Source organism: Portunus trituberculatus, chromosome 10 (assembly GCF_017591435.1).
Source record: "Portunus trituberculatus isolate SZX2019 chromosome 10, ASM1759143v1, whole genome shotgun sequence".
Lineage (NCBI taxonomy): Eukaryota > Metazoa > Arthropoda > Malacostraca > Decapoda > Portunidae > Portunus > Portunus trituberculatus.
The window spans coordinates 6,579,083-6,586,582 of record NC_059264.1 but is presented as its reverse complement, the minus strand read 5'-3'; the positions used below and the strand labels follow the sequence as shown (position 1 = coordinate 6,586,582).

Sequence of the window (7,500 nt, the reverse complement as noted above, 5' to 3'; positions counted from 1 at the left end):
GAAATGGAAGGGAAGGAGAGAAGAAATAGAGGTGGAAAAGGAGAAAGAGGTAAGAGGAATTAGAGGGAAGGAAGACAAACAGTGAGGAAGAGAAGGAGGAAGAGAGAGAGACAGGAGAGCTCAAAGGATAGAGCAATTAGAACAGGAAGAGGAATATGAAGAGAAATGGAGGAGGAGGAGGAGGAGGAGGAGGAGGAAGAAGAGGAGGAGGAGGACGAGGAGGAGGAGGAGGAGAAAGAGAAGGAGAGGTTACTGAATAGTGTGGGAAGAAAGGAAGAATGAAAGAGGAAAGGGAAAGAACGAAGGAGAGAGGAAAAGGAAGGAAAAGAATGATACAAGAGAAAGGAAGAAATAAAGAGGAAAAAGAAAAAAAGAAAGTAAATGAGAGGAAAAAAATAAGAAAAGAATGATAATTTGTTTTTCTTTTTACGTTTGTTCAGCTGTAAAACTTTTTCGTAATTATTTTTATATTTTTTTAATTTATTTTTTTTAGGCAAATAAATGTCGTTGTTTTATTTCGTGTTTACTTGTGCCATTTGTGTGTGTGTGTGTGTGTGTGTGTGTGTGTGTGTGTGTGTGTGTGTGTGTGTGTGTGTGTGTGTGTGTGTGTGTGTGTTTAACTGTTTGCTTTTTTGTGCTTATTTGTGTTGTTATGTATATGTCAATTTTGTGTGTGTTTGTCTGTCTGTTTGTCTGTTTGTCTGTTTTTCTGTTTATGTTTGTTCATTCATTTTCTCTCTCTCTCTCTCTCTCTCTCTCTCTCTCTCTCTCTCTCTCTCTCTCTCTCTCTCTCTCTCTCTCTCTCTCTCTCCTTTCTTACTCCTTTCTCCAGACACTACACTCGCATTCTTTCCAATACTCCTCCTCCTCCTCCTCCTCCTCCTCCTCCTCCTCCTCCAGGCATTCCGTCACCCTGGGCCTCAATGTTTCAGTTTCGCTGGCTTCAATAAATATTTTCCCTCGTTTTAGTGGGAAGGATTTGACGCGCCAAAACCTCCACGCTTCTATTTTTCACCTATTTTTTTTCTTCCTTTTTTCCCTTCCCCCATTTTTTGTATACCCCGCCCCACTTCTCTCTCTCTCTCTCTCTCTCTCTCTCTCTCTCTCTCTCTCTATCTCCTGGGAAAGTGAATGATTAAAATTATGTAATAAACTAGTGGATATGAAGGGGAAGAGAAGGAGAAGGAGGAGGAGGAAGAGGAGGAGGAGGAGGAGGAGGAAGAGAAAGAGGAGGAATATAAAGGAATACAAAGGAAACCCAAACAGCAAGACTTCTTGATCCTTTCGAGGCTGTTTGGTAACTACTTCTAACTGGTTACGGATAAGAGAGACAGGACAGTACAGGAGAAGGCTTCTCCCCACCCACCACTCCCTCCAGCTTTCGTTGGCATGGAAAATAGTTTGGAAAAGTACCATGCAGTGTGGAAAAACTGACATGGAATTTTCACAGGAAAGGATGAAAAGAGATTCTACTCGTATTATTCACCCTACGGTGAACTCTACATATCTATCTATAAGAAAGTTACACAAAATAATTGCAATACTAATATAATGTTTAATTATTGGGACAAGAAGAGAGCTTGTTGGGGGTTATTCTTTAAATATTTATCAATTTTGTTTTTGAATGATGCAATGGAAGTACTGTTTACTATTTCTGAAGGAAGCTTATTCCAAATGTTAACAATTCTATTAAAGAAAAGGTGTTTTGCCTCATGGGTTTTAAAGCGTTTGAGTGTTATTCTAAATCCATTATTCCTTGTTGTAGTGGAATGATTAATGGTAAAATATTTATTTACATCAAGGTTATTATATCCTTGAAAAAAATTGAGGAGGAGGAGGAGGAGGAGGAGGAGGAGGAGGAGGAGGAGGAGGAGGAGGAGGAGGAGGAGGAGGAGGAGGAGGAATACAAAGGAAAACAAAGGAAAGTCAAACAGCAACAGACCTCTTGGTCGTTCCGAGGCTATTTGTAACTGCTTCTAACTGGCTACAGATAAGAGAGACAGGACAGCACAGGAAAGGATGAAAGGCGATTCTACTATTCACCCTACAGTGAACTCTACATATCTATCTTTAAGAAATAATTATAATGCTAATATAATGTTTAATTATTGGGAAAAGAAAAGAGCTTGTTGGGGGTTATTCTTTGAATATTTATCAATTTTGTTTTTGAATGATGCAATGGAAGTACTGTTTACTATTTCTGAAGGTAGGTTATTCCAAATGTTAACAATTCTATTAAAGAAAAAGTGTGTTTTGAAGCCTTTGGGTGTAATTTTAAATCCATTATTCCTTGTTATGGTGGAATGATCAATGGTAAAATATTTATTTACATCAAGGTTGTTATATCCCTGAAAATTTTGAAAACTTCGATTAGGTCTCCTCTTATCCTGCGCTTTGTTAAGCTGAATAAATTTAATGCTTCCAGTCGTTCCTCATACGGCTTGTTTCTCAATCTTGGAATCATCTTGGTCACTCTACGCTGGATCTTTTCCAGTTTTTCAATGTCTTTTCTGTAATATGGTGACCAGAACTGCACACAGTATTCAAGCTGAGGACGCACCAATGAGTTATATAAAGTAAGGATAACTTTTTCTGATTTAAATTCAAAGGTTCTTCCAATGAACCCAACTAATTTATTTGCATTCTTTACTGCTTCTGTGCAGTGTTTGCTCGGCTTGAGATCTTTAGACACCACAACACCAAGATCTTTTTCATTCTCAGCACTTGCCAGAGGTACATTATTCATTACGTATTTTGCTTGTACATTGTTACTTCCAATGTGTAGGACTTTACATTTTTCTATATTGAATTTCATTTGCCATTTTTCTGCCCAGCGTGTCAGTTTATTTAAGTCACACTGTAGTTCTTGCCATTGTGACGTTGATGTCACTTTGCTCATTATTTTGGTGTCGTCCGCGAATTTGCTTATTTTACAATTGATTCCTTCATCAATATCATTAATATAAACAATGAAAAGAACTGGTCCTAATACAGAGCCTTGAGGAACACCACTTTTCACATTGTGCCACTCTGATTCTTTTCCATTTATAACAACACGTTGCTTTCTGTCAGAGAGCCAGTCTTCCAGCCATTTCAGGGTATTTCCAGCTATGCCGTGAGCTTTTACTTTGCTGATTAGTCTCTTGTGAGGGACAGTGTTGAAAGCTTTCTGGAAATCAAGACAAATAACATCCACTGCTTTTGTCTCGTCATACGAGTTAAAAACTTCATAAAGAAGGAAAAGTGTCGCCCAACGTGGGGCTCGAACCCACGACCCCGAGATTAAGAGTCTCGTGCTCTACCGACTGAGCTAGCCGGGCTTGTAAGGAGGAGGAGGAAAAGGTGGAGGAGGAGGAGGAGGAGGAGGAGGAGGAGGAGGAGGAGGAGGAGGAGGAGGAGGAGGAGGAGGAGGAGGAGGAGGAGGAGGAGGAGGAGGAAGAAGTTTTGTTGTTGCTTTTTTGCTGTTTGTTGTTGTTGTGTTTGTTTTTCTTTCTTCTTGTTTTCTTTATTTTGTACTTTTTTGTCTGTTTTCTTTAACTTTGCTTTTTTCTTCTTTTTTTTCTTCTTCTTCTTCTTCTTCTTCTTCTTCTTCTTCTTCTTCTTCTTCTTCTTCTTCTTCTTCTTCTTCTTCTTCTTCTTCTTCTTCTTCTTCTTCTTCTTCTTCCTTCTCCTCCTCCTCCTCCGCCTTCTCCTGTACTGATCTGTCTCTCTTATCTGTAGCCAGTTCGAAGTAGTTACCAAACAGCCTCGAAAGGACCAAAACGTCTGTTGATGTTTGGCTTTCTTTTGTATTCCTTTGTATCCTCCTCCTCCTCCTCCTCTTCCTCCTCCTCCTCCTTTGTTAAACCCACAAAATGCGTAAGCTGTAATATGAGAATTCCCTTGGTGAGACAAATCTTGCTATTTTTTCCCCCTTTCACCACCACCAACACCACCACCACCAAAACCTCCTCCTATTCTTCTTCTTCTTCTCCTCCTCCTCCTCCTCCTCCTCCTCCTCCTCCTCCTCTCCTCCTTCTCCACCACCTCCTCTTGTTTCTTCTCTTTGTGCTCATTCTCTAGATTTTTTTTCTTGTCCTCTTCTTCCTCCACGTCATTCCGCTCCTCCTCTTCCTCCTCCTCCTCCTCCTCCTCCTCCTCCTCCTCCTCCTCCTCCTCCTCCTCCTCCGCCACAACGTGAGATTGGGAAAAGCTTCGCCGAATCCTCCCCTGATCTCACTTTAGCCTCCACAAGACTAAGTGTATTCACCTTTATTCTCTCTCTCTCTCTCTCTCTCTCTCTCTCTCTCTCTCTCTCTCTCTCTCTCTCTTTCTCCTCCTTTTTACTCTTTTGTTTGTTTTCACGTTTATTTTCTTGGTATAGTATTTTTTTTCTTTTTTTTCTTTTATCTATTAGTTTTCTTTTTCTTTTTTTCGTTTTTCTTCCTTTTCTTTTTCCTTTCCTTCGTTTTCTTTATTCGCCTTTTCTCTATTCCTTTATTTCCTTTTTTGTGTCACATCTGTTTTCCTTTCCTTTTTTTTCCTTATTCAGTTCCTTCTCTCTTTCTTCTTTTTTTATTTCATCTTCTGCCATTTCCTTTCTTTTCTTTTCCTGCTCCATCTTTTTCTCTCTTTATTCCGTTTTCTTCACTTTCCTCCTTTTTTCTTTTCTGTCATCATCGCTTTAATATTTTCCATCTACCTTTTTCTTCTTCCTTCTCTTCCTTCCCTTTTCCTTTTCCTCTCTTTCTCTCTCTCTCTCTCTCTCTCTCTCTCTCTCTCTCTCATCTCTGGTTACAAAGGAATACAAAGGAATACAAAGGAAAGCCAAACAGCAACAGACCTGTTGGTCCTTTCGAGGCTGTTTGGTAACTACTTCTAACTGGCTACAGATAAGAGAGACAGGACAGTACAGGAGAAGGCTCCTCCCCACCCACCACTCCCTCCAGCTTTCGCTGGCATGGAAAATAGCTTGGAAAAGTACCATGCAGTATGGAAAAAACTGACATGGAATTTTCACAGGAAAGGATGAAAGGAGATTCTATTATTCACCCTACGGTGAACTCTACATATCTATCTATAAGAAAGTTAATATAGTATCATGTTTAATTATTCAGACAAGAAGAGAGCTTGTTGGGGTTATTCTTTAAATATTTATCAATTTTGTTTTGAATGATGCAATGGAAGTACTGTTTACTATATCTGAAGGAAGCTTATTCCAAATGTTAACTATTCTATTAAAGAAAAAGTGCTTTGCCTCGTGGGTTTTAAAGCGTTTTGGTGTAATTTTAAATCCATTATTCCTTGTTATGGTGGAATGATCAATAGTAAAATATTTATTGACATCAAGGTTGTTGTATCCCTGAAAAATTTTGAAAACTTCGATTAGGTCTCCTCTTATCCTGCGCTTTGTTAAGCTGAATAAATTTAATGCTTCCAGTCGTTCCTCATACGGCTTGTTTCTCAATCTCGGAATCATCTTGGTCACTCTACGCTGGATCCTTTCCAGTTTTTCAATGTCTTTTCTGTAATATGGTGACCAGAACTGCACACAGTATTCAAGCTGAGGACGCACCAATGAGTTATATAAAGTAAGGATAACTTTTTCTGATTTAAATTCAAAGGTTCTTCCAATGAACCCAACTAATTTATTTGCATTCTTTACTGCTTCTGTGCAGTGTTTGCTCGGCTTGAGATCTTTAGACACCACAACACCAAGATCTTTTTCATTCTCAGCACTTTCCAGAGGTACATTACTCATTACGTATTTTGCTTGTACATTGTTACTTCCAATGTGTAAGACTTTACACTTTTCTATATTGAATTTCATTTGCCATTTTTCTGCCCAGCGTGTCAGTTTATTTAAGTCACACTGTAGTTCTTGCCATTGTGACGTTGATGTAACTTTGCTCATTATTTTGGTGTCGTCCGCGAATTTGCTTATTTTACAAGTGATTCCTTCATCAATATCATTAATATAAACAATGAAAAGAACTGGTCCTAATACAGAGCCTTGAGGAACACCACTTTTCACATTGTGCCACTCTGATTCTTTTCCATTTATAACAACTCGTTGCTTTCTGTCAGAGAGCCAGTCTTCCAACCATTTCAGGGTATTTCCAGCTATGCCGTGAGCTTTTACTTTGCTGATTAGCCTCTTGTGAGGGACAGTGTCGAAAGCTTTCTGGAAATCAAGATAAATAACATCCACTGCTTTTGTCTCGTCATACGAGTTAAAAACTTCATAAAAGAAGTCTAGTAGGTTTGTTAAGCAGGATCTCTTGTTTCTGAAACCATGTTGTGAATCCTTCATGATCTTATTTTCTTCTAAAAATTTGACAATCTTATCTCTGATTATCGTTTCCATCAGCTTGCACACTACTGAAGTAAGGCTGATTGGTCTGTAATTAGCTGGGAGTGATTTATTTCCTTTCTTGAAAATGGGCGTGACATTTGCTAGCTTCCACTCCTGGGGACTTTCCTGCTTGTAAAGTTTTATTGAATATAATCGTGAGTGGTTTCACGAGCTCATTTTCGCTTCTTTGAGAAGCCTGGGTGATATCTTGTCTGGTCCAGGCGTTTTGTTTACGTTCATGCTGTTCATGACTGTGAGGATTTCATTTTCTGTAACTATGAAGTCAGGCAGTGTTTTGCCTTGTGCCTGAGGCTCTGGCATGGGCAGACTATTTTGGACATCTTCAGTCGTGAAGACTGTTGAGAAGAATCTATTTAGGACGTTTGCCATTTCAACTTCGTTATCTATTTGGTTTCCGTTTTCTGTTATGAGTGGACCAATTGTTGAGGCTAAGACTCTTTTGGATTTTACATAACTGTGAAATTCCTTTGGGTTGGTTTTACAGGAGTTTGCGATCTGAGCTTCTACAGATTTTTGCTGCTTTTATCAACTTTTTGCTTTTCTACGCAATCTGTCATGCTCTAATTTATCATTATTATGCTGTGTTAATTTGTATTTGTTGTATGCTTCTTTCTTTGCTAGAAGACAGCTTTTAATTTCATTATTCCACCATTTCGGTTTGGTGTTTAGTATTTTCCTTCTGTTTCTTAGTGGTATACACATCTTAGCTGTATCATTTATCTTTTCAGCAAACATCTCCCATGTCTTATCTACATCTGGTGTTTCCAGCAGTATATTCCAGTCAATGGATGCAAGCTGCATACGGAGTCTTGTGTAGTTTGCACGCCGATAGTCTGGCACTTTTTCTTTACTTTCATTCACTTTTCCTTTGTCAAAATTTATGGTGAATTTTAAGAAGCGATGATCGCTGGAACTGAATTCTGGTCCAATTTCCACATTTTCAATAGTATTCTCATCATTTGTTAGAACGATATCAAGGATATTGTTTCCTCTTGTCGGATGCTTGATGTGTTGGTGGAGGGAGCTTTCAAGCATGCTATTATACAGCTGCTGGCCAGCGTGAGCTGTCAGTGGTTCGCCCCACCTTGTGACTGGAAGGTTAAAATCTCCCATAATTATGCAATTGTTTACGCAGCAAATGTCCG

General features: G+C 39.1%; 1 non-coding gene across 1 annotated transcript; it reads right to left on the bottom strand.

Moving 5' to 3' along the window:
* Positions 1-3,247: 3,247 nt before the first annotated feature.
* On the bottom strand, positions 3,248-3,320 carry Trnak-cuu. Its single transcript has one exon. It is a non-coding gene; the product is annotated as a tRNA-Lys (tRNA).
* Positions 3,321-7,500: the final 4,180 nt, after the last annotated feature.